General features: G+C 43.1%; 1 long non-coding RNA gene across 1 annotated transcript; it reads left to right on the top strand.

Annotated features, from left to right (window-relative positions):
• Positions 1-960: 960 nt before the first annotated feature.
• Positions 961-24,946, top strand: LOC125630850 (uncharacterized). The gene is made up of 3 exons (XR_007354805.2): positions 961-1,044; positions 1,764-1,825; positions 24,799-24,946. It is a non-coding gene; the product is annotated as an uncharacterized LOC125630850 (long non-coding RNA).
• Positions 24,947-26,863: the final 1,917 nt, after the last annotated feature.

Raw genomic sequence — 26,863 nt, 5'->3', positions numbered from 1 at the left:
AGGGTGTTTGATTTCGTGCAATTAGAAAGTTGGCAACCCTACTCTTGCTACTAGTTGATTGGGAAATGGTATGACAATCTAGATTGTGAGTGCAGTGTTTGAAGCTTCTATGATATCAAAGTTTTTTGGTCTCCAAAACTTTCCATCCCAGTGGTTTGGAGACAGTACAGTGCATTGCCATGTTGAAGACCTGGGCTACAGTGTGGCACTGGGGGACTCGAACCTTAGGCTTGCATTCCAGAAACTGTTCTTGTCATGTGCATTGTCAGCAACAGGCAGAAGTGCACAGATTTGTTTTTTTCCCAATGAGAATATGAAATCAACTGTTTGGGCCAAAACAAAGCAATTTCAACATACTTTTTTTTGGGGGGGAAGGGGATAAAAATTCAGTCTTTGTGTTGACATTTGATTTATCAGTTGATGAATTGTTAATTTTGTGGTGAAACAAACACTTCAAATGATATAGTTATAACTTAGAGAGACAAGATGGGTGAAGTAATGTCTTTTATAGGACCAACTTTTATGGATGAAAGACAAGCTTTTGACCTACACAGAGCTCTTCTTTGTGTCATAATTGATAAGTTATAATTTCATAGGCAAGTGCTTGCATATAACAGTGAGTCATTAGAACATTAGCCATCTTAAAAAAAATCTGGGCTTTTGTTACCGCTTCTTGTAACTACCCTCCCAGCCTCAATGTCCTCTTTAGGGCAGCTCGAATAATAAAAATATGCATGAGAGCTAGGGAAGAGCTGAGTTACCAGTGAGACTCTTCCTCATTATTTGCATACAGTTACCAAGTACTTTTACTACCTGTGAAAGGCAAGCTTCCTCAATCACTGATGATGCTACTGTTACCCACAGGCCACCAAGCAGCATTGCCACAATGAGCATCTGTAGCATACTACTTTAATATCTGATTGGGTTTTCAGGTGACTCACTCATCATTTTTCTTGTTTAGACTCCAAGGATCCAAGCCTGTTTCTAACTGCGCCTCTCCGGATCAGACATTTACTCTAATAATACAGTTGCCCCTATGAATGGGTGAGTAATACGGTGAGTGATTTATCTAAAAGAATACAGACCAGTATGTTCCATCCGGTAGAAAATGGCCTCACGTAGGAGATGAGTGCTTGTTCTTGAGATGTGTAAAAGCTTAAAATAAACATTCCTCTTGATATCTTCTTTACTAGGAACCACATCCACTCAGATGAATAGGGAAAAAGATAATGACATGAATATCACTTGATACACAGGAGAGCTGTCTAATTAAACTGTGCTTTCTGAAGAATCATAGAATACCAGAGTTGGAAGGGACCTCAAGAGGTCATCTAGTCCAACCCCCTGCTCAAAGCAGGACCAATCCCCAATTTTTGCCCCAGATCCCTAAATGGCCCCCTCAAGGATTGAGCTCACAACCCTGGGTTTAGCACCAATACTCAAACCACTGAGCTATCCCTCCCCTCTATTATACCTGAATGCCTGTTATACAGCAAGCTTAAGGCTTTTGAATTTCTTTACAGAGCTGAGGGGAGAGGAATGTGTGTTGCAGCAGGCTGATTATAAAAGACATGCTGCTTTAAAAGGATGTAATCATCTTTTGAACTACTTATGTTTTGCAAAGAAGTCATACAACCTGGACCATAGCTGGAGAGGTGTTTATCATTTCTTATAGTAATGATGCTGGAATTCGTTGACTTAGGCACAGCAGGAGCAACAGCTGTTATCATTTATAAATGTTATTTTTTTTCCTTTTTGGATAGGGAGTCTAAGAAACAGAGGAAAATAGAGCTCTGTCTGCCAAGCTGTCATCCCACACCTGAAGGTCAGTTGCCCTAATGCTTCCCACTGTATGTGCAGTTCCACCTCTCCAATTGATAAGCAATTTCTGGGTGAAGTGAAGTGATCCTACCAATGCAAAAAAGAACAATGGTTCAATCATAGTTTTCTGCACGCAGAATCTCAGTATTTCACTCCTTGACTGAGATATCTGCACACCCAATCTTCTAACGTGGGATACAAAAACACAAACCTACATCTTTCTTCTTAGACCATGGGACTCCTTTTATAATCAACCTGTGGTGCAGTAAGTCAATCAGTTTGTAATCTCACCCCTATCTTAATTCCATACAGATGTGGAAATAGAAACAAAACTGCCCCAGTCTCTGTTACTGCTGACAAGATTTAGATTTACAGGCCCAATCCTGCAGACATTTACACACGTGAGTAACTTTGAAGTTAATGGAACTAATTTATGTGAATAAAGTTACTGATGTGTGTACTTTCAGGATCAGACTCTTATTCTGTACAATTGATGGAGGGGAATTGTACTTGATCTAAGATCAAGGTAAGCTGTCATCCTGCTGCGGATGAATGATGGGGAGGGTTTTGGGAAGACAGCTATTAAGGAGAGCCCAGTTCCTGAAAAGGTGTGTATCAACTCTAGTCCTATTTCTCTCCACTGCTGGACTGTCAGGGATGATGTAGCTTCAGTCAGGAGAAGAAACAAAACTGGGATCCTCAGTTTTCTTATTAGAGAGGGCTGGGGAGGGCTTCTTGTCATACTCCATGGAGCAAAGGCTGTGTCTCAGTCTATGAGCACACTATCTGCACTTAAATGACAGTAATTAACTCACTCTGTCTGGAGTGGCTCATGACCATGAATGCCAACCTCAGGGCAGACTGTCAGAGAGCAGGGCAGAAACTCCAAACTCGTTGTAGGTTGTGTAACTAGATTTCACCAACCCATTAATAAGTGTGAACTACTAAAGCTCTATAACAGTCTTACCATGGAGTCACAGACAGTCCCCTTGGGCATTCCAGTCTATCTTGCCACCCAGCCAAGCTGGGCTGTGTGATAGATGGTCAGTTTACTTCTAAAATCACAACAATATTCAGGTTACTCCCAGTCCCAAAGGACCGGTCACTTACCCCGGCCAGTTGTACTTAGATCTCAAACCAAAGATGACACCAGTAGCCAGTCCTGTAATAAACTAGCTAAAGATTTACTAACTAAGAAAAGAAACTGGTTATTTACAAGGTTAAAACAGGAAACATACACACATGTGAGTTACAGTCTTAGATTTTAAAAAGGTAATATGAGCTTCTATAATAAGTAGCTTTATATGTCCTTTAGGGCTGGCCCATGCCAGGCAGCATGGAGATCTCTTGCTTATGTTTAGGAATCTTTGCCCTTCAGACTCCAGACAGCATAAAGAGACCCAATTTCTCCTTGTCAGGGATTTTTATTCCCCCTCACCCCAGAATCCAAGCTGATGGGATGAGTTCATGCGTAGGCCCTCCCCTTCCTGGAGGGAATGAGGAATGCAATCAATAAGATCTCGGTTCTTTGATGCCACAAAATGTCTCATTTGCCTCCAATGGGCCATTTTGTGTGCAGGATGAGCACTTTACTACACAATTACAGAGATTTACAATGCAAACACTCACTATAACTTTATACCACGGACTACAAAGTTATAAGTGAGATCAATACGTGCAGCATCCAACAAGCATTCCATAAAGTCTAAACACATTCTTAGAACACTAATATCTATTTTAACTATACAGTAAAAGATGTTTTATCCAGCATTTTGGGGAAATAGGGGGTGCCGGTAAATGAAAAATGCCAGTTAACTAAGAGGGAGGGAGTTTTGGTGCAGGAGGGTGTGTGGGGCTGAGGGTTGGGGCACATGAGTGGGTGTGGGGTGCCAGATCTGGGGGCCACTCACCTCAGGTGACTCCCCGCAAGCGGCGACCTGTCTTGGCTGCTCCTAGGTGGAGGCGTGGCAGGTGGCTCTGCACGCTGTCTCCACCCACAGGCGCCTCCCCCATAGCGCCCATTGGCCGCAGTTCCCAGCCAATGGGAGATGCGCAGCTGGCAGTGGGCACGGCAGGAGGGGTGGGGAGTGTGCACAGCCACTTGCCGTGCCTCCGCCTGGAGCAATCAGAGCCCGGGACAGGTCGCCACATGCCCTCCCGAGCCCCAACCCCTTGCTGGCACCGCACCAACCAGACTATAAACTGCCATTTCAATGAAGATCAGAAATGCCGGTTTATAGAGCTTTCCAGTTGATGAAGTCCCAGATAAAACAGCTTTTACTGTATTAACCTACAGAAAAGCCAGACTGGTTCCAGCTATGCATTTGTCAGTGTTCAGTGAGGCCATGGGCCTTTGGCATGAGCTGGCACCTAGTCTGCCCGTCACAAATTAATAATAATCTGGGCTGGATTTGAAGCAGAACCTGGCAGCTAAAGACTCTATAACCCATCACCTGTCCCTTATTAAATTTATTGTAAAGGATTGAGAGATTAATTAAATAATTTGAGAGCCCTCATGCTTACTTATAAAATGTATATACTTGAGGTTAAGAATGTACTGTATAATTCTTAGTGGTTTGATATTGATTAAGTCAGGGCATATTATGCATGTTTGAATCTCAGTTTGTCTGTAGCACTAAATCTGCTGGATGAATCTTAAGTCAGAAGATGGCAAATGCAAACATAAATAATGAATGGAAATATTTCTGTATTCTAGAGGACTCTGTCTCTAACTTCTATGACTGTTTAAAGAATTCTTTTCCATAGCATTGCATAACTTTAGGCATTATTCTGTGCAAGGCAAACAGCACTTCAATAATAACATCTGATTTTTCACCGCGCTGACCAGCCTAGTTGAACCAACCTAATTTTCCATTGTAGACCACACGTAAGTCAGCTCTGTATGTCCCAGTACCATATAGAAGTTGGTGTAATTATGCGTGGATGCTACGGCTTCTTCGTTGGGGATCCACCATGAAATTTGCTGTTCACTTTAGAGGGTTGTATCTGTACTGCTAGGGCATAATTTATATCTTTATCTACATCAGTGATGCACGACCTTTTCTGCCTGAGGGGCCAAAGGTATTATTTCCTGCAGGTCAAAGGGCCACAACCAATGCTTTGACTATCTCCCTAGCCTCAGGCAGGGCAGGTTGAGCTCCTATCCTGCTCTTTCTAGGGCTTCCACAGCCCAGTTGGGAAGTAGGCAATGGAGCAGCCACAGCAGCTGTCATCCCGTCCCTGCAATTCAGCAGGGGACAGGCAAGCAGCAGGAAAGGGAGAGTAGCTGCTCAGAGCACTCGCAGCACACACCAGAGCCATTCCTGGGGCTGCAGAAAGAAACTCCCCTCAACTGGACCTCCAGTACAGGCCAGCTTAAGTCATGTTCAGTATATGGACAGGCACTGCATTACTTGCTGTAGACCAATGTGTGTCTTGGTTGTAGGTGACATAATGCCCATTGAGGCCCTGATCCAAAGTCCACTGATGTCAATGGGAAAACATCAATGAGCTTTGGATCAGGCCCTGAATCATTTAAGGAGAACTAAAGGTTATAAGCATGGCTATTAGACTATTGCTTAAAAAAAAAAGATGGGGGCAGCAGGGGTGAAAGTAATATTAAATTCTTACCGGTACAGGGTCCCGGTCCCAGGAAGGGGCGGGGCCTCAGGCGGAAGGGGAGGGGCTAACGGTCAGCCTCCCCCAGCCACCCATCTGCGTTGCCTCGCCTGTGCCGCCCGGCACTCCGGCAGCGATTTAAAAGGGCCCGGGGCTCCAGCCACTGCCATGGTAGCACTGGCCGGGAGCCCTGGGGCACTTTAAATCGCTGGCCCTGGGGCAGCTGCCCCTTTTGCCACCGACGGGGAGGGGGGCGGGCAAAAGGGGGAACGACGTTAAAGCACTGTCACGGAAGCGCTTTAAGGTTGGCTGCGTATGGGCCGGTACCGGCTTCTTACCGGTTGGCTGTACTGGCCCAGACCAGCCCACTTTCACCCCTGGGGGGCAGGTCTTCTCTAATGCTCTCCCTGTTATTGCACAAGCACTTATAAGCTGTGCTATTCATAAATGACAGCTCATGTTCAAGGTCAGACTGTAAGCTCTTTGGGGAAGGAACCATTTTTTGCTCTGTCTGTACAGTGGCTAGTACAATTGGGTCCTAGCCCATGATTGGGGTTCCTAGGTGGTATAGTAATGTACCCAAATCATCCAATATTTTAATGACAATTAGCAAAAAACCCAGAAGATTGAATGTTTTTTTCGAAAGCATAAAATGTACTTTTGTTTGGGATTTGTTTTTGAGTTTGAAGCACAAGACTCAAAGAATCCTAAAGCAAGCCTGATTTTATGAATTTCATGGGAAAGTATAATATAAACTGACAGTACAAAGAAGCATTTTTCTCTATGAAAATTGAAATAGACATCTCAAATTTGTGACACGTACACAAACTCACTGCATGAAGCCATCTGGCCAGAATTAATCCAAACATCAGCAAGAGTTGTAAAAGCCACTACAAAGAAAAGTAGCAATACTCAGACAGAAATGAGACCAAAAACTGTAGAACAAAATTAGCTGTTAACCACATGCTGTTTACAAAGTCAGTCATTCACTAGTACATTTTATCTTTGACCTTCCATGCAATGGTTATACAGTAATTCATAGGGTGTGGGGGTGGATGGTTACAAATCACTCCACTCTGTGGCAGACAATTACTTTCAGATTTTAACTTTAATTTTTTTAAGTTCCTGACTAAGTGTGCCACTCCAGGGTACTGGAGGAAGTCATTAAGTCATCATGAAAAAGCTACACCTTTGATATATATATATATATATATATATATAAAGGTCAGGGGAAAGTGTGTTCAGACCGAGACGGTGGTGTAATAAGTATTGCTCTGATTGTGAGATGCAAGTCTGGATACTAGCACAGGAGTGGCCTGCAGGTTAGAGCAATGAAAATCTAACTTGACAAAGTGGATTTGTTTAACCTTTCCTTAAGAGAAAGGTCTTCAGGGTTTATGGAAAATGATTTCAACTGTATACTGGCCTATAGTTTCCCTTCTCACCCCAGCCTGCTTCTGATGTGCTTTTCTTACTGTTGGGACTGGTGGAGAGCCATTATGCTGACTGGAAAGTCATCTTATGATGGGGGGTTAGGGGAGGGACTCTGCCAGGCCATTTTAGGCATCATTATGCTTCTGGAATGGCACTGGACATGAAATAATCTAGGTCTGTGTGTCTCTATGTAGCCACTCAATGTGGCTGTGCAAAAGAAGCAGTGTTGATGGGCTCTAACAAGACTCCATCTAGCTCTCCGTGGCCAAGGAGGGTTGCTTCAGTGAGGGTCCTTGAAAGAGAAGAGGAAGGGAGTTGCGGGGAGAGGGAAGGAGAAAAAACAGGGCAAAATGGAAAGGAAGTTATTTCTGAGATAATATATTGCATGTCCTGATGGGATATATGATATGGACCAGACCTTAAGGGAAGCCTTCAGAGACGGGGAGGTTCATGAATCGTAACCATGAATTCCTCTTCCCCTTCCAGATCCACTAGCAAATTTACGAAAGACACAAAATTATTATCTAAAAACACTTCCTCAGTAATGGAGTCCATTCTCTCTTGTGGCTCACATTAACTCTCATCACCATTAATGGGAGCTATATGCGCACCTAGTCACTCATGTCTCTTCTAATTATAATAAAAGGCAGCACAAAAGGAGGTTGAATTTGGAGGTGTGCTCAAAAGGGACTAAATTGTTATGGGCCTCAACCCAGACTTTAGTTGTGGGTGCACATGATAGGATTTAGCCACTAAAGTACCTGATTGTGTGTGCACAATCTGGTAATTAGACCATTACATTCCTAGCATTTGCATCTGCAGTTAAATGGATGCACAAAATTGTAGGCACAAATTTGTGCCTGCAAAATCAGATCCAAGAAATTTACATCTTTACTTCAGATTTATACCAATGTAACTGAGAACTGAATTTCAACCACTGCTTTCCTATTACTTGAACAGATCACAGGTCCCAACCCAACAAAGTAATTAACACATGCTTAAGTTTAGTTTCAGTGTGACTGCATACTCACATGCTTACCTGTGCTTACAACCATGCATGTGCTTTGCTGGACTGGAGCCATAAGAAAGATACAAAAAATAATGGTTAATTCAAATTCTTGTTTGCAAATGAGGTGTTTCCTCTTTTATGTAGGTTACAGGCTTCAATGAACGATAAGGCTATGTTCACACTACAAAGAGAAGTTGACCTATGTTAGGTGGACTTACAGCCACCTCATCAATTACTACCCTCCTCCTTAACTGGTGCAAGTCCTCACCAGGAGTGCTTCCAAGGAATGAAAAAGTACAGTGAGGGGGATTGAGATCCAGGACCCACAGTTCACCACCGGGAGCCCAGCTGCCTGCTGGGGCTTCTCGTGTCTGTGCTCCCAGCCGAGAGAGGGGGGAAAGGTTCCTGGGGCGTCTCGCCTCTGGCGGGAAGATCTGCACCAGCAGTCTAGTTGGCTGCTGTGCTTCCAATGGGGAGCAGCGAGCTGGGACCCCAGGGGGCAGCAGGGCTCCCAGTAGGGAGTGGGGAGCCTAGGTGGCAGCCCAACTTGAAGCAGAGACTGGGCAGCAGCCCAGGAGCTGGCTTTTTTAGCAATTTTATGACTCCAGCGGAGCTGTAAAATTGACAAGACAGACAGACAACAGCCGACGTAAGTAAGGCGGTGTCTACATAGACACTGTGTCACCCTAACTACACTGACATAAGCCCTATGCATCTCATTGCGGTAGTTTTATTATGTCTGCATAGCAGGCGAGTTACATCAGCGGGAAGGGGTTTGTGTGTACACCTCCACTATTTTGTTGACAAAAGCTGACTTTTGTCGACAAAACTGTGTAATGTAGACAAGGCCTAACTCTTTACATTCAGTTTCAAAACTCCACTTTCCTATGTGGCACTAAGTTTAAGCTTGCCTATAATTCTTAAAGGGGATAAAGTAGTTATAATAACATCCAGGCAAAGCATCGCTAAGCAGGAAAGCTGATGATAATGCTGAATGGTTTTGGCACATATCATTTTCTGCAAAACATGTTTGTGGCATTGGTTGTTTTAGGGGGAAAGGAGGCTGTTAGTATCTGCTAGTACTACTGAGATGAATTTTAGAACAGTCTTGTAGACTTTGTATTTTGCAGCTGGTGAATGGGTGGCATGGTATTTGTGATGCTTGCTGACCCCTAATAGGGAAGTGGCAAGGAATAAGAATGGCAGGAGTGAAAGCACCTAAGATACGGCAATCCTGGCAGCAGTGTATCATTTCATCTCCAAAAAGAATAGACCCCAGCTCTCATCCATAAAGGCCAAGGATGGACTTCAATGGTATATCCCTGGTGTAAAACTAATTTAAGAGAACAATTGGTCTCCAAATTTTCAGCTACCCTCCAGATGTGTCTGGAAGATTGTTAGCTAAAACATGCATTTGCGCCCACAAGTAGAGTTTTTCATTTGGTGTACTCAAAGGAATGGATTTTAAATCCACCTCTGTGGACAAAGGTTATCAAGGGTTTATGGATCAAAATGGGTTGAGACAGGGAGGCTCCTCCTTGAAATCAGTTGCCCCAGAAATCACACAGGTATACATGGGGCCAGATTTATAGTCCCTTCAATTATGTTAATCTTCAAACTATATCCTCATGTCCCAGTCCTTATTCCTCTTCAGGGGTGCAGGATTAGGCCATTAATTAGGCCATTAAGTGTACATGTACCACTTTATTTAAGGATGTGTACCTACAGAGGGTTGAATTCACTCCAGTGCAGAGGGTCCAAGCTAGGCACTCAACACCAGTTAAAGCCCTAAATTAAGAGACTAAACAGCGATAGTACAGGGAGACTTTGTGAGCCCTGTGCACTGGTGTGAATTTTACTCTCATACTGAAAAATACAGAACTTTGCAGTTAATGTCTTTCCTCCAAGGATCCCAAAGTACATTACAAGTGACAGTTTCAATAAGACTCACAACCCCCCTCTGAGAGAGGTGGTAGAATCTCCATTTTACAGATGGGGAAAACTGCACCCAAATCTCCAGTTTCAGCCAACGGGAGCTGCTGCGGGTGCTCAGCGGCTCTGAAAATCAGACCCTAACAGACTTGGAGGTTTTAACTCGGCTTTGGGATCATGGTTAGCTCGACTTCATGCTAATGCTTTTAAGTGTTGTAGCCAGGTCCCCCAGTTGTGGTATTGTAGGTGGGGCCTTACTCGAAGACACTCAACAAGCCAGTGGCACAGTCATGAATGAAACATGTGTCTGCTGTCATAGTGCTATGTGGCTGAATATCTCATCTCCAGTTGCTTTTAAGCCATCCTGTCTCTACTGTTCTGCTCGATGATCTGTAGGAAAGCCCCTGGAAATCAAAGGTTTAAAGCACATGGAACGTAAAGGGTGTCTCTGATCCAGTCAGCCACAAGAGGAATCTTTTGTTATCTGAAAACAACAACAAAGATAATTTTTTTCAAAATGCATTGATTTGCATTAGATTAAATGGTAAAGAGAGAAAACCATCAAGTTATACCCCAGCTTGAGAAGGGTTTTTAACATGTAAGAAATGTAGAAGGGTATCCAGCTAAATAAATAAAAAGGGCTAAAGTGAATCATTGCCATCAAGTGAATCAGCATTTTAAAAAATAAATAATCCAAAGATTTCTTTCATGTGCCCAGGGTATCACCCCTGATTGCCAGAAAACTGCAGTTCAAAGGATCAGAGCTAATTTGGAATTCACTTTCATAGCAGCTGATATTATTCATTTGACCTTTAATGTAAATGCCATATGCACTCTAAGTGTTCCATTGCATACTAGGTCAGTAGGAGTTAATGGAGACTTCAAGTAACTAATTACCAGCATCAATACCAGACATGCAGCCCAAAACTATTCTGCTTCTTTGACTGTTCTGATCACCACTTTGTACAAATTAAAGTGCAAAACTAGCATTAGCGAGAGTTTAAAATGCTGCTGTTTCCCAAATGCGGATGGAGGACACATATTTAAAGGGGTCGCCAGTCCATGTGGATAAGGAGTATTTGAGGAGTACAAGGTTGAGGTTAATGCTGGAGCCTTGGCTGGGATTTAACTGGCCCTGTCATACACAAGTATGTCTACATGTCTACTTACACTGTAAGTTCTTTTTCTAATAAGTGCATACAATACCTAGCACAATGGAGCCCTGATTCCTGACTGGAGCTTCTAGGCTCGATTGTAATACAGATATTAAACAGTGTAAGTAACCCCGGTCATGGCCGTAGTCGACTTGAGATCAAGAGGACTAGGCATTTGCGTAAAGTTGCTCATGTGCATAATGGGTCACAGGACTAAACCCATAGTGTCCTGTTGTGGTTACTGCAGAGGTACTGTGGTTCCAGGGTTCCAGGCTGAGGTGGTGGTAGCCCATTGGTGGCCCTAAGCAGGAATATTTTTGCCCCCCCACCCCCCAACACATAATAAAAAGTGAACAGGGGTCCCTCTTGAGGTGCTCGTGACCCTAAGCAATTGCTTAGTCTGCTTAAGCCTAGTGCAGGGTCTGGTTCCAACATTGTCTCTGCCACTGAGTCACAGGGCATCATCACCACCAAGTGAATCAGCATTTCAAAAAACCGAGCAAGTCAGTTTGGCTACAATTTTTAAACGTGAGTGCCTAACGCTTGTGAGAGTCCAAGGAATCTATTCACTGTGGCTTGTACACTGAAGGTCAGGCCTGGGTCCAGCCCATTTCTGTTATAACTGTGGGCCCACTAAGGGCAGGTATTCTGAGACTTGTAGTTCTCCAGAAGGATAATGTGATAGCAGCCTAGAACGTGGACAGCTGGTAAAGATGATAGGCCTATATACAGCTTTGTCACACTAAACATAAGGAACTCTTATGTTTCTCCATGGTAATCTAGGTAAGGATTCTGAAAGGAGCCTAGAATGGGATTGTGGCCAGAGGTTGGGGAAGGGGCCTGGACTCTGGAGAAGCCTGTAGGAACCTCGGGAAGGAGTCTGAGATTCATTGTCTGAAAGGAGACTGGCAAGCAAGCCAAAGCAGGTAGTGGCCTGGGGGGAAAATTCAGGAGGAATTTTGTACAGAGTGAATGGCAACTGCATGGTTAGGGTCCCTGGGCTCAAGCTGAGGTAGGGTCTGAGCTCTCTTTTGGTACTACCTAGAGGAGGTGTGAAAACCCCTGCAACTAAGGGGATGAGTTTAAAGAGGAAATGTGGCCCACAGGGAGAGATGAGGTAAAATGCTGTAACATCCTTTGAGAGGGAACAAGATAGATAAATACCAAAGGAGGGCTGTGACCCAGTATGTTTAAATTAAAAGAAAAAAAAGAGTAGATGATTTGGATTTTGTTTCATTTAGACTTGTGGAAATTTCTTTGCCACATGAGGGGAGGATTCCCGATTTGGCTAAAGTGTTAAATCACCAACACCCCAAATTGCCTTAGCAGTTCAGGGGAGAAAAATAAGGCAGTGGACTCCTCTCCATGGCAGAGAGATAAGAAGTCTGTTTCAAGGTACAGTGTGATGGCCACTGAAGAAAATAAATGTCTTTGAGGATGTTTTGTCATAATCGTAACCAAGGGAGGTGTCTTTTGCTAGAAATGTTATGCTGTGTTCTGAATAACATATTGGGTGAATAACATCTTGACCCATTTGAAACTGGTGGAGTTTTGTCATTTACTTTAGTGGGGCCAGAATTTCACCCAGGGAACATAACACAGCAGTGAACTTGTGTTTACAAAAAGGTCATGATGAAAAACCTTTTAGAAGGTCTGGAAGTCTCCTATCTGCATCCAATGGCTCCAAAGTATTTCCCAATGTGCTTTCTTCCGACAGTAGGAAACACCTCTCTTCAGAAGTATTAGTATGATCCTCACAACCCCATCACAAGGATGATTCATCTTAGCCTGAGCTGTTTCAGCAGTTACCAGAGAGAAAACCAGTGCCATCAGAGGCATAAAAATAAAGCTCCCCATCAGTCTGATAGCAGAATTTTAACAAGTAACCCCTGGGAGCTCCTCATAACACATTGCATTGGCAAAGTCTTTTTTTATTCTGGCTGTGGGAACTTTCATGGCTTAACATATCACATTTTTAAAAGCAGCATTATTTTTCATGTACTTTATTGTAAGATTTAGGCATTGTACTTGTTATGAAATAACAAATCAAATGCAACTTTAAGGTAATCTATTTTGTATTGACTTATCCAGGTGAAAGACTGTAGGGCTCAGTCCTCATGGAAAGAGAGGGTAATGGAGATTTTCAGCACTCTTAATTCCATTATAGCTGTTCTCTCAGGCTTGCATAGAATGAGATCATTCTTTTAAATGCTTGCTAGAATACTTTAGTGTTTAAAAGTAGTCCTTAGCTGGGGTGTGTGTTCTGTTAGAAATGTATTCACAGCTTCAAACACACTTCTTCTCCCACATACCACACCACACAGTCAATTTTTTACAAAAACGAGCATTTGTTTCTACAACTGCAAGGCAAGCAAGAAGCAAAGGGGCAAGGAGACAGCTGTCTTCTAAAAGCAGAACAATTTTTACCTACTTAGAGAAAACAAATCCTTCTTATCTTTGAAAAACAGCTGAGTCTGCCCAGAACAAATATTTTGGTGGCTTGTTTGTGTGGGCAGGTACAAAGTCTTGCTGACTTCAAAAAAGGGGTGAAAAAAAGTTAGGAGTATAATCTGTATGTTTTTATTCACAGGCTTTTCTCTCCCTCTTTCCTCCACCCAAATGTGGTCTGCCTCTTCTGCAATATAGTCACAATGCTCCTTCTGCTGCCTGGAGTCATCAACTGAAAACAATGGACTTGTTTTTTTCCCTCCCTTTATATGTGTGTATATATATATATTCTTTTACTTAGAAGCATCATTCCCACACTTGGCAGAAAGATCAAAGTGATCATTCACAGCTTGGCTGTCTTACTTAGCACGAAACAACCTTAAAACAACATTTGAAGGTTAATTTTTATGTCTACAACCTACAACTACAAAAGGAGAGAAGCTGTTTTCTTGCTTAAAAAGTTGGTGAAATTTCCAACTTACCAGCAAGGGACATGGGCAAAAAAAAGCTTGGATTGAGATCTGAAACATTTGATAGAGCTGCAGGGTGGCCTACAGCTTTTAAAAAAAATTCAGCCCTTGTAGTGGTCTGATCTCCAAGACCTGTTTCCTATTAAAGCAGGTAATATTTGTAGTCATCCTGATTCTGCTTGACATTTGAAGCTTTGCCATTCCTTTATTTTAATGCCACAGTTAACTTTAAGAGGTGAAGGTACATTCCATTATCATTTGAGGCTCTGTTATATTTTTCTGATCAAACACTACTGTACGTTGGTTCCCAGCTACATCAAATCCCTCTATAATCAACCTCAATAAACTAAGATCATTATGATGCTCAAAATTACATAGAATCCAAGTGTTGGTGTTGTGAAGATGCATTGATTTGAATATGCATCCTCAACTCAATCTGCTCAGAAGTCTTTAAGTAGCATCCTAGTATCTGAACTGCTTTTTAGATCCACTGGGCTTGATTCCCCCTGCACCTCTTTTTGTGTAGTCACTGTGCACCTCTGAAGTGGATAGAAGACGCTACCATTGTGAGTTGTTAGCCATCTACACCTGTTTAAAATGCTATGCAAGGTTCCAGGAAGTGAGGAATTTGGGACTACTATTTCTAAATGTAATTTTCATGTCTCATTTTGTAATAAGGTATAAAACAGGAGAGTGTAAATTCATGTCAGATTCCAGACTTTCAGATCTTCTGTCATGCCACATACTGGGAGGACAAAATAACTTGCACCTGTTTTTAGCATTCTTTAGTTCCGGTGACTTGCTGCAAAGAAAGTGCCTATTACCTGCTCCTATTTGCAAATGACAAAATAACCCTGAACTGAAAATAACAGCTCAATAAGGGATATAAATATGTAAGGATTCTTGAAGTCTCTTACCCAGCATCCAAAAACATGGCCAAATATGCATCATGGGCCAAATCTTCAGGTTGTGTTAACTAGGTTAGCTCTACTGCATTTTATGCAGCTACCAGTTGAGTTCTGTTCCATGATATATATATACATAAGCAACTCAAAATGTTTGATTGTCAGGAATGGATCAAAGGGACAGAGCCCATAATGTATTGTGCACTTGCTATATAAGGCCTTATTACAAATAGATTTAGGTCCCAATCCTATCCTCTGAAACAGACTAAACACACACTGATTTGAGGTGCATCTGTGCCATGAAGGTCTATTAATGTGTGGCAGTAAGTGGGCATAGCACATAAGAATTGCTATACTGGGTCAGACCAATGGTCCAGCTAGTCCAGTATCCTATCTACCGACAGTGGCCAGTGCCAGGTGCCCCAGAGGGAATGAACAGAACAGCTAATCATCAAGTGATCCACCCCCGGTCACCCATTCCCAACTTCTGGCAAATGGCAGGTGAATTCACAATGGATGAACATGTTGTTTAAATGGAATTTGAGCTTGTGTAAAGGTTAGGAAATCCACTTTGCCTCTGTTTCTCATTCCCAGTTGCTATGTTTATTGTGTGTCTATTCCTATTACTTTCACATCATGTGTCAAAGTTTTTAACAAAATATACCAGTTTGACAGGAAGTGTAAACATCTCCTTGCCAGCAGCATGCCAAGGGGCCTACAGGACATATGGGACACACCAAGGTGCAAACATTTTAGAAGATTCAGTTAACTAAAACTTCAGTCTTTTTAATCAGACTGTTTTTTATGACTTAAATACTTGTAACACATTGGGCCAGATCCTCAGCTGGTAGAAATTCAAAGGACAAGGCAGCAGTTCATGGAGATATAAACAGAAATATAGATTCCAGATGGGTTCTAACACTAGTATGAGAAATAAATACAAATGATGCTCCATCATATAAAAAGGACTAGCGTCCTTCATCTTCTCAGTTAGGGGAAAAAACACAAAACCTCTGCTCCCCCGCCCCCCAACAATTTATATTAAAGTGAAAAAATGTAGCTAGCTAACTTTCTCTTTTTTGTACATTCTGTGAGTGATTCAGATGCTCCAATATCACTGATTTGAGCCAGGTCTAGTGGAAGTAGGTGCTAGGTAAGCTTCTGCACACAGCCCTGCCAGTACATCTAAACTCACACAATACTCCCCTGGTTTCAGCCTTGGGCTGTGCTTGAGAACATTGTTCATGTTAAATTATGTACATAAGAACAGCCATACTGGGTCAGACCAAAGATCCATCTAGCCCAGTATCCTGTCTTCTGACAGTGGCCAATGCCAGGTGCCCCAGAGGGAATGAACAGAACAAGTAATCATTAAGTGATCCTTTCCCCGTCGCTCATTCCCTTCTGGCAAACAGAGGCAAGGGACACCATTCCTGTCCATCCTGGCTAATAGCTATTGATGGACCTATCCTCCATGAATTTATCTAGTTCTTTTTGAACACTGTTATAATCTTGGCCTTTAAAACATCCTCTGGCAAAGAGTTCCACAGGTTGACTGTGTGCTGTGTGAAGAAATACTTCCTTTTGTTTGTTTTAAACCTGCTGCCTATTGATTTCATTTGGTGACCCCTAGTTCTTGTGTTATGAGAAGAAGTAAATAACACTTCCTTATTTACTTTCTCCACACCAGTCATGTCGTTATGATTTGTGTGTGTATGTGTGTGGGGGTGCCCAAATGCAAACTCTTTTATTTTTTTAGGTCTATTCTAAGTACAAAGAGTCTCTGCCGATCTGTGTCAAGAACACTTGACCTAACTGCAAATAAAACTACTAGATGCATTCTACTGTGCATAACACCTTTAAGATTTTGATGAGTGACTACATTCTTTTGACAGGTTTCAGAGGAACAGCCGTGTTAGTCTGTATTCGCAAAAAGAAAAGGAGTACTTGTGGCACCTTAGAGACTAACCAATTTATTTGAGCATGAGCTTTCGTGAGCTACAGCTCACTTTATCGGATGCATACCGTGGAAACTGCAGCAGACTTTATATACACACAGAGAATATGAAACAATACCTCCTCCCACCCCACTGTCCTGCTGGTAATAGCTTATCTAAAGTGATCATCAAGTTGGGCCATTTCCAGCACAAATCCAGGTTTTCTCGCCCTCCACCCCCCCACACAAATTCACTCTCCTGCTGGTGATAGCCCATCCAAAGTGACAACTCTCCACACAATGTGCATGACAATCAAGTTGGGCCATTTCCTGCACAAATCCAGGTTCTCTCACCCCCTCACCCCCCTCCCAAAAACCACACACACAAACTCACTATCCCGCTGGCAATAGCTCATCCAAAGTGACCACTTTCCCCACAATGCGCATGATAATCAAGGTGGGCCACCCCCAGCACAAATCCAGGCCTTCTCACCCCCCCCCCCACCTCCATACACACACAAACTCACTTTCCTGCTGGCAATAGCTCATCCAAACTGACCACTCTCAAAGTTTAAATCCAAGTTAAACCAGAACATCCGGGGGGGGGGGGGGCGTAGGAAAAAACAAGGGGAAATAGGCTACCTTGCATAATGACTTAGCCACTCCCAGTCTCTATTTAAGCCTAAATTAATAGTATTTTTGCACTCACGACCCAAGACAAGATTTGAACATATTGTAATGGGCTCCTCTTCCCGTACTAGCTGGATTGCAGGTAGGTGTGGTTTGAGAGAGGTTGTGAACTGGAAAGCGAGAGTGTTCTATGGGAAGATGGTGCTATCTGCCACTAGCTCTAGGGGAGACAGTCAGTGCTGTGTGGTGAGGGCTCTAACTGCATTAAGGGATAGTTGGATTTTAACACTGTTCTCTTCACATTCATTCAGATATCCTTGATGGTACAATACCAGAGGTCTCCACAGATCAAAAGCTAGTGCCATAACACACTGCAATACAATATACCACTAAACTGCCTGACACAAAGCTCTTTTTTATAAACATGTGCTGGGACAAACATTTTGAATTTGTGAGTAAAAAGAGAGCTCCTGAGTAAGCGTGATGGAGACAGTAATGCTGGGCATGTGAAAGGTGGTGGATTGATGTCTTTAGACACTAGTGATTTCTGTAATATCTATCCACAGAAAAAGTACAGCATGGTTCCTGTCAGAGCAAGCTTACTTTCACTGCTGTACCAATTTAGAACCTTTAAGGGACCATCTTTAGGTGTGAGATGACATCTGTCTTCATGCCCAGACCAGTCGCAGAACAATAGTGCAGTTGTTGTATATTTCTATTATGTGCATACCCGTCCACTGGAAACTGGACAGAAAACATCAAATGCAATTAATAAATTAAACAACTAATATGAAGCTGTGGCTTTAGTCATTTCAGTATAGAGATAATCCCAAAGACCTTATTCATGCAAAAGCAGTGCTTTACCTAGTGTTGTTTATAGTGAACACAGAATTAATGTGAAGAGTGGAATGCATAAAAACTACCAGTACAGCTGTCACTCAAAGGTGTGCACGTCTCCAGTAATAATAAACCCTGTCAACACTAAGGAAAATTACACACAGTGTAAGAAAGAGACTTGTCTCTAAACTGTGTTTCCTTTCAGATTTTCAGTTCCCTTTGATGTCTCCATCTTATACCTAGAAGATGGGGATATATTACAGTAAATGTTAATTTTGTATTTTTATGTTCCCTTGAAGATGTTCAAAGATCTTTTAAAGTCTCTATTTTGTAAATGTGACAGGATGCGAGAGGGTGGGGGAACGGTACAGGGGATACCGCAGCAAAATGTTTCATTCTGTGGAATAGTTTCAGTTTCCTTTCAAGGTGTCAACTCCTCTAAATATTTTCATCTTGTAAAAATATAAAAGCAAGATGGGCTAGCAGGGAGATTCTGTGGAAATAGTACCTCTTTTACAGTTTATTTCTACTGCTGTGCAAAAAAATAAAATAAAACCCCTCATATATACCTAGCTCCCTTTCATGCTAAAACTACTCTACCCTAGCGCTGAGGGGTGATGGGAAGCAAAAGAGAAAATATAGCATCCAGTTCCTACTGAATTCCTTAATTACCAAAGAACAATGGTTCACACATGAAGACAGAGCAACCCAAGGAGCTCACTTTTGTACAGTCTTTAGTGCAGTTACACTGAATACTGCATGAGTTCTTAACTGTGGGAACCTGACAGTAAAATGTTGCTAAATGTTGTTGTAGAAAAATAATGAGAATGGAGAATTACACACATTTCTAGTCTGTGCATGAGCAGTTTTCAGGGTCATCAACAGATACCAGAGTAATTTCTCTAAAGTGGTGCAGTATTTTTCCTGATCTGAGCTTGTTTAAATTGTGGCTCATTCATTCATGTACGTATGTGTGTGTGCATATATGTATGAGGCATAAGTCTTGAGTTCGGCTTTGCCTCCTTTCCCTCTCTCTTCCCCCTACTTTCAACCTGCATCCTTCCTAGCATCAGAATATGCCAGCATGCTGTGGAATCGCCAAAATATTTTGCTGATCTCTGGAACACTCATACTCCAGCAGCAAGGATGGCATACACTGCAAGACTACATCTCAAAGGGTACATTTGGAGATGTACAATTGGTCCCCTCCCTATGAATGACAAAGCACAATGTGCCCACTCGGTAACAAACACATTATTCATTTGGTAGAGAATCCAAGTTGAAATTTTGAGTGTTTGGCGTTCCATTCTAAGGCTGGCAAGAGTTGGGAGGTCAGTGGTTATACATTCCCAGTGAGTTGGCAGGACATAGCTGAGTCAGTGGTTCATAAAGTCTGAGATGCCTATCCATTTATTGTGGCACTGAAGTAAAAAGCTCATTGACGTCAATGGGAGTTGTTTCTATTTACTTCAATGGGCTTTGGAACAGGCCCCATCTAAGCACCATCCAACAATTAAAGATAGCACTGACTGCCCTAAATACCAGTGTTTCCTCAGCCCCTGTTTTGTATCTCTGGATTTTTAATTTTTATTTCCTTCCTTCCAGTCTCCCTATTTGTGGGTTGGGCATATTCCATTGTTGAGGAAAGACCTCAGAGTTGGGTCCTGTACTTTAGCTGAAAATGGTCAGGGTTGGATTCTGTTTGATCTCTTCTGGTAAGGTGTCCCATATCTCTGCATATGTTAATATTTCATTGGTCTCTGGTTTTGCTTTTAAAACCACCTCAGCCAGTCTCTTGAGTTCTTATGTTGCTTTGGATACTTTTTTATGTAGTAGGTGACAGTATGTAGATTTAAGACTTTAATTCTGAATACTTTGCCTTTGAACATCAGTCTGCAGTCACAGGGTGGTGCTGCCTTTCTGTGTGACAGTTGATACAGCATATCCCAGAGAAGACATACACTGTCTCTTGGGAACTTTACTTTTGTTCTTCCTTGTTTTATTGTTGTTCACTACAATGCTGCCAGCCCAAAGATTCTGTAAAAATCATGAGCTAAACCCTTACTTTAGACATTGAAAAACCTTTGCAAGAGGATGTTGTGAAGGGCAAGACTATAACAGTGTTCAAAAAAGAACTAGATAAATTAATGGGGGAAAGGTCCATCAATGGCTTTTAGCCAGGATGGGCAGGGATGGTGTCCCTAGCCTCTGTTTGCTAGAAGCTGGGAATGAGTGACAGGGAATAGATCACTTGATGATTACCTGTTCTGTTCATTCCCTCTGGGGCACCTGGCATTGGCCATTCTCAGAAGACAGGATAGTGGGCTAGGTGGATCTTTGGTCTGACCCAGTAGGGCTGTTCTTATGAATAGCAATAAAGCTGCTCCCCCGCAACTAACTCTCCCTGCAAGAGTGACCACAGAATAGATGTCCTTTTGCTGCCTATGCAGGAATCCCATGAAGGAAGAAAATAGAATCTGAATTTGACTCTCTTAAATAGTCATCCTGGGATATTGACTGGAATAGGTTGTAAATACTGGGGACTCTCCCAGCCACCTCAGGACTGTGGGCAACAATAAGAGTCGCAAATCTTGGGTGTGGATAGAAGTGTGAAGTCACAAAATCTGGGAACTTTTTTGGAGAATGAGGTGGGGGGAATCTAAATCAGACAAGCCATTCTGCCCTGCCTTAATCCTTCCTGAGCTGGTCCCCCAAAGATGCTATCTAATGAGGGAATGTGTTTTAGGATTGTGCTACAGTAATCCAACAATTCACTCTGCAAACATAACTGTACAAATCAATCGATATCTGCCAAACAAACGTGGACTGTGTTTTGATCTATAGATTCCAATATGAAACCTCAGGAGGACTGTTTGACTTTTAATACCCTGAAACCTCCATATTAAGTTGACCCTTTGGTTCTGTGTGAATTAACTTTCCCCAGTTCACATTTTTTTTTAATTTCACTGTTCCTGCATGCATGAAATTGATCAGATTTATTGTAGTGCGGATCAGCCGTACTGCTCACTGTAATTTCACTAGATTGCTGGATGCGATACTTGAAATTCATCGTGTCATTACTGTGGTGTGTGAGTTTTCTCAACAGCTGTTTTCAGCTATGTTTTCTGGGGGTTTTGTTTGTTTATTCATTTGTTTGGTTTAAAAGAATTGTGCCTGAAAGGATAGGATCAAAACATAATACCTTAAATGTTGATTCTCTGTTTCAACTGCACACGCTTTTAGGGAAAGTCTGTCTAAAGAAAACTAAATATCTAAAATTAGAAGCCCAAGGATGGACTTTTACAGGTATTTTTGGTTTCTCTAAGTTTACTGCAGTATGGCACTGCGTAGCATAACAATGCATAACTAAAGTGCATGGTTTGTTTTAAAGTTGTCTCGCTACTCTTAGGACATGGTTAACAGGGAGTCATTCAGGATATGTCTACACTGCAATAAAAGATGGTGACACTGAGTCTCAGAGCCCAGGTCAAATGGCTCGCTGTGCGGGGCTAAAAATAGCACTGTAGACCTTTGGGACTGAGCCAGAGCCTGGGCTTTGAGACCTTCCCACCTCCTGGGGTCTCAGCACAAGCCCTACAAGCCCGAGTCAATTGACAGGGCTCTGAGATTCAGTGTTGTGGGTTTTTTATTGCAATGTAGACATATACTCAGGGCTTCTGCTCAGGGACACTCAGGTTGTGTCTACACAGGGTGTCTAACCTGAAGCTGTCAGGTAACTCGCAGTATGTGAGTCACATCAGTAGCATGCACACGGAATACCTGTTCTGTTTTCAGTTTGCATTTTGTGAACACACGGCCACAGTTTGCTAATAAACTGAGGTTTAGTGTACTCCTGGGCTATCCCATGGTTCTTCGCTTTGACTGAGCAGCAAGCTTCCTGGGATTGTTTCTGCAGTGAATTGTGGTTCAAATTAAAAAAATATCCTATGATTCTTCTCTCTCAGTCCCATGCCTTCTTTCTGAGATGTCTCTCGCCATTTTTGAATTGCTGTCGGACAGCATGGCCCCGACACTGCTCCATGCCACTATGGTAACAGCTGCTTAGTCTGTACTATGACACTGCAGTGCTGAATTTGTCTGGCTCTGACTTTGCCTGTTGTGCCACTGAGCAGATGATGTAGGAGCAGGAGAATATTCAATGGCAGCAGTAGCAGCCCCTCTGATAGAAGGAGGGTACTCTGCAGGGGTGGCAGCAGAACAAGGTGGAAGACCAGGAGGATGCTGAGCTGTTCGAAGAAGAGGACTGGTTTCTGGATCAGGTACACAGCATTCGGCACTGTTTCTGGGCCCGGGAAACTGGCATGGTTTGGTGGGAGAGGTTCAACCCAGCTCTGCAGAATGATAAGCGGTGGCAAGAACTTCAGGATGTTGAGGGTTACCATTTGTGAGATCTGTGCAGAATGGGCCCCAGCACTTCAGCAACTGTGTCCCAACATGTGCTGCCCTGTACCTCCGGAGAAATGGGTCACTATTACCATCTGGAAGCTGGCCATCCCAGAGTATTACTGGTCGGTAGCCAACCAATTTGATGTGGTGAGATTATCTGTTGGGTGGTCTGGGAGGGTCCATGCTAGGATCTTTTGGAACTCAGTACTATTTACATTAATGGAGAAAAGACGGTTCATTCCCAGGACTGCTGTGGACATTGTTGCTGTGGAGGTTGATATGGTTATTTCTGGGAGACCTGGTTTATTCCCTGATGCCCAGGCTAGCGAAGCCATACACAGACCCCTTAGGAGGAAGGTAGGAACATTTTAACTATCACCAGAGTAATTGCGGAATGGTAGGTGAGTGGGCGTTAGGCTGTTTGAAAGGCAGCCAGCACTGTCTGTGGAATAGGTTGGAAGCAGCATACATATTCAACCATTATAACTGCATGTTGTGTTTTGCACAGTGTTTGTGACACCAAGGGGGAAAGCTTTGTGGAAGCATAGAGATTGCTCGGAGGTTTGAGCATCCCACAAGATGTCCCATAGAGAATACAAACATCTGGGGGAATTTTGAAAGAGATGCCTGTTATTCATATTTTAAGTCTCGTGGTTAAACATGTTCATCTGGGGGTTTGTACTGGGAAAGAGACATTGCGAGCACGGGGTATTGTGTGTGCGTGGTTGAAGTTAGTGTTCCCTATATGCTTTAGCAAAACCCATTCATTATTTCATCTTTATTTAAAGGATTTTCTGTGTTAACTGCCATTGTGACTCATAATGGATGTACTGTGAATGGTTTTTATTATGAAACAACAACCAAAAACCTCCCAAAGTTTTAATGAAACCAATAGAAAAGTAATATCTTTGGTTATTTAAATGTATTTCCACATGCAATCTACAAAATACCCTACTATATACAAACCTTCAGTGAATGCAATGGTGTAAACAAAACTCAAAGTGCAACAGTTAGAACATTTCAAATACAGCAATTTGGGAGTGTGGGTCACAAAGCTACAGGTGAAGCTACAGGTCACAGAGCTATCTGATGAAGTGAGCTGTAGCTCACGAAAGCTTATGCTCAAATAAATTTGTTAGTCTCTAAGGTGCCACAAGTACTCCTTTTCTTTTTGCGGATACGGACTAACACGGCTGCTACTCTGAAACCTGTCAAAGCTAAGGTGAGTATACACCTTACCTCTGGCCCTTCTTATCTGTCCAGGGTCTGGGTTTGAATGCTGTGGCTCAGAATTAGCTAGAGGCATTGCAAGACTTAAAAGAGCTGGACTACCAGGTGCAAGTGTTCTTGGTGTGAAGAGGTTGGAGCTGAGAAGTGAATGGGAATAGTAGGAACACTGCCGCGGGGATATGGCGGTTAGGGTTTTCTGCTGGTCCCATTAGCCAGCATCATCCAGGGGCTGAAGGACATGGCTGGGACTGTACGGCTTACTGGCCTAGCAGGAGCATGTTTTGGCACAGGAAGGCATTCTGGCTCAGGATAGTGTCAATGAGTGGCATCTCTGTCTTTTATCGTACTCTCCTTTGCCATAATTATCCTGTCCTTAGCCATAGCCACGATTTCCTTGGTCAATGGCATGATCTTCTTGGAGAGCTTCATTTTTCTCCCACTGGGTCCTCATGTCCAGTCTCCACATCTCAGCCTGGTTTTCCTATGTGACTAAGCCATAAGTTCTGCAAACATGTTGTTATCAACCTTCCTTTTATCCCCCTAAAGTTGGCCAGCCTGTCAGCAGTGTATAGAGACCTGTCCTTGACGGTGTGGCTGTGAAAGGGGGGCGGGGGGAAATCACTTGTTTATATACCAGACAAGTCATGATAGGGTTTTTTTTTTAAGTATGTATATGGGATGTTACATCCCAGAGACTCTTCCCTTTCTTTGGGGGGGGAAGCTCATAGCTGGTAAGTGGTCTGTGTGTACAGAGGGTCCTGGCTGCATTTGGACGTGTCTGCTATATCTGTTTTAATGCTGCAAGGAGTGGGGTGGTCGGAGCTATGTTCCCAGTTTGCTTTTGCAGTTTTGTTTGAGTGCTGGAGCCCCGCCCCCCTGTGGCATCGGACCTATAAAGAGGAGGCGGGGGGGGGGTGCGGATTATGAGGGGCAAGCTGGATAATAATCTCCTGAACTTCCCTTTTAGGCTGTCCTGACACTGAGGCAGTGGACGACGGGGCAGAGAAAGGTGTTGTTCAAAAAGACAAAGGGCAAACCAGCTGTGAGGTTATTCCTCAAGATGGTCCCCCCGAGAAGTGCTGTTGGAGTGAAGAGGCTTGTGAGCTCTACTGGGGCCAACGGTGAGTGGCTATTCCCTACAGTGTGCAAAACAAATAGAGAAATTTCTCAGTCTTAAGTTCTGCTAGATCTCCCATGGATCCACAGAGAAATTGCAGAGCAAAGTATAGGGCCCTGCAAGAATTGCCAGCTAGAATGCATGTTACAGAAATGCATGCATTTCTACCTTAGTGAGGAGCAGTATTGTTTGTGCCTCGACTGGGCATGCAGTGTGCACTCTTCCCTCATGGAAACTACAAAAACTAACCAAATCTCTTGTTCTGTCAGCGCTGTCTCAACGAACTGCTGAATTTTGTACCAATGAGTGCTTTTGGTATTCCAATCTGCTGCAGGAGGGATGGGTGGTGGTGGGGGTGAGAGGGTACAGACTAAGACTGTGCCATGCTGGTGGGCACCATGTTGAAACAGCAAAAGAGGGGAGGAGAGGCAGGTACTCCTAGCTCACATCCGTCATCTATAATAACAAACACAATGTAAAGGTAATTACGTGCTGAATTTCCCTCCAGGGGATCTGACTCTTTGGTCTCAGCCTGGGTTTTCAGCTGGGAATCAGGCTCAGCCTTGTAGAGGGCAGGAGCTGGGGTCTGTTGTAGCTGGACAGGGTTGGGGCTGCCTTTCCAGCTGGCCATCATGAGGGTCCTGAGTCACAGAAAGATCCAGGCTCTCAGTGGTGGGGATGGAGCAGCTACTCTCCAGCATCCTCCAGCTTATCCCCCTCATGGGTCGATCAAGTCAGCGGTGGTGGTAGGGACAGTGCAGGCAGTTGGTTCTGAATAGTGCCTGGGACAGGTCATACTGTAATTGTGTAGAATCCTGTCCAGACCATCGAACATTGGACCGGTCACATATCCCACACCAGATTGTCTCTCTTTATCCCTTGTTTCAATGTACTGACTCTTTAGCATTCTGATCATGACCCCTTGTGGACATCTGCTTTGCAATGTCTATGAAAAGGTCCTTATTCTGGTGGCTGTCCCCAAGAGCTTCTGTCCCGATGGGGCCATGCTGAAGCCCTGAATCTCAGCACCACTGCACAAGACATATTGTAGGGCTTCTGGATTACAATCACAGCTGTATCTCCAGAATAATTATGCACTGGGATTCAGGAGCAAATGTTCGAAATCTAGCTCTGCAACAACTTTCAAAAGGGGGAAGGGCCATCCTAAAGGGGAGGGTACCCAGTGAACAGACAGGTCAATAATGGCTGACCTGCAAAGCACTGTGGGATAGCCATTGGAAGTATGCAAAAAGTGTTGTGCAGCAATTGTGTGCACATGAACAAAAGACCATTTGAAATAAACCCTAGTCCACTTTGCAAGAGGACTCCAGAATTCCTGATAAATAGAAAGTTAGTGTACAGTGATGGGTTGTGTCATGTGTATGCAAGTGTTTCAAACTACATTAACTCAGTCTGATCTGGTTTAAAACTCCCATGTAGACAAGCCTCCAGGAAAGGTAATCTGAATTAACAGAAAAGATGTTAATTTAAAGTGGTTTGGTTAAACTGCATTAAACACTTGTGTGGAGACACTCATTCAGAAATAAAGTGGCCTTAATTTGGTTTAGTTTAATTCACTTTGAAAGATGAAGAAGTTGTAATAATTCATGTAATCATATTTGTGGGTGGAAGAGGCTTAGATATGAATAACAGAGACAGTATTTTGTCTATTTTCTGACAACTGGTGGCAATTGTGCGTCTCCTTTTTTTTTTTTTTAGAAAGAAGAAAGCAGTTACATGCCTCTGAATGCCTGAATTCATACGGAGAAATTGCTGTGATTGGGACAGTTCTCCAACTTCTCTCAGAGATGTTGCTCTGTCACAAACCTAAAGGAACAGCTCTGCCTTTAGAGGGAGGCAAAGAATAGGGAGAGGCAAAGGTGCGGGTTTGGCCTACATTTCTTGACCTTGTTCC

Source organism: Caretta caretta, chromosome 2 (assembly GCF_965140235.1).
Source record: "Caretta caretta isolate rCarCar2 chromosome 2, rCarCar1.hap1, whole genome shotgun sequence".
Lineage (NCBI taxonomy): Eukaryota > Metazoa > Chordata > Testudines > Cheloniidae > Caretta > Caretta caretta.
This window is presented reverse-complemented; position numbering and strand designations above follow the sequence as displayed.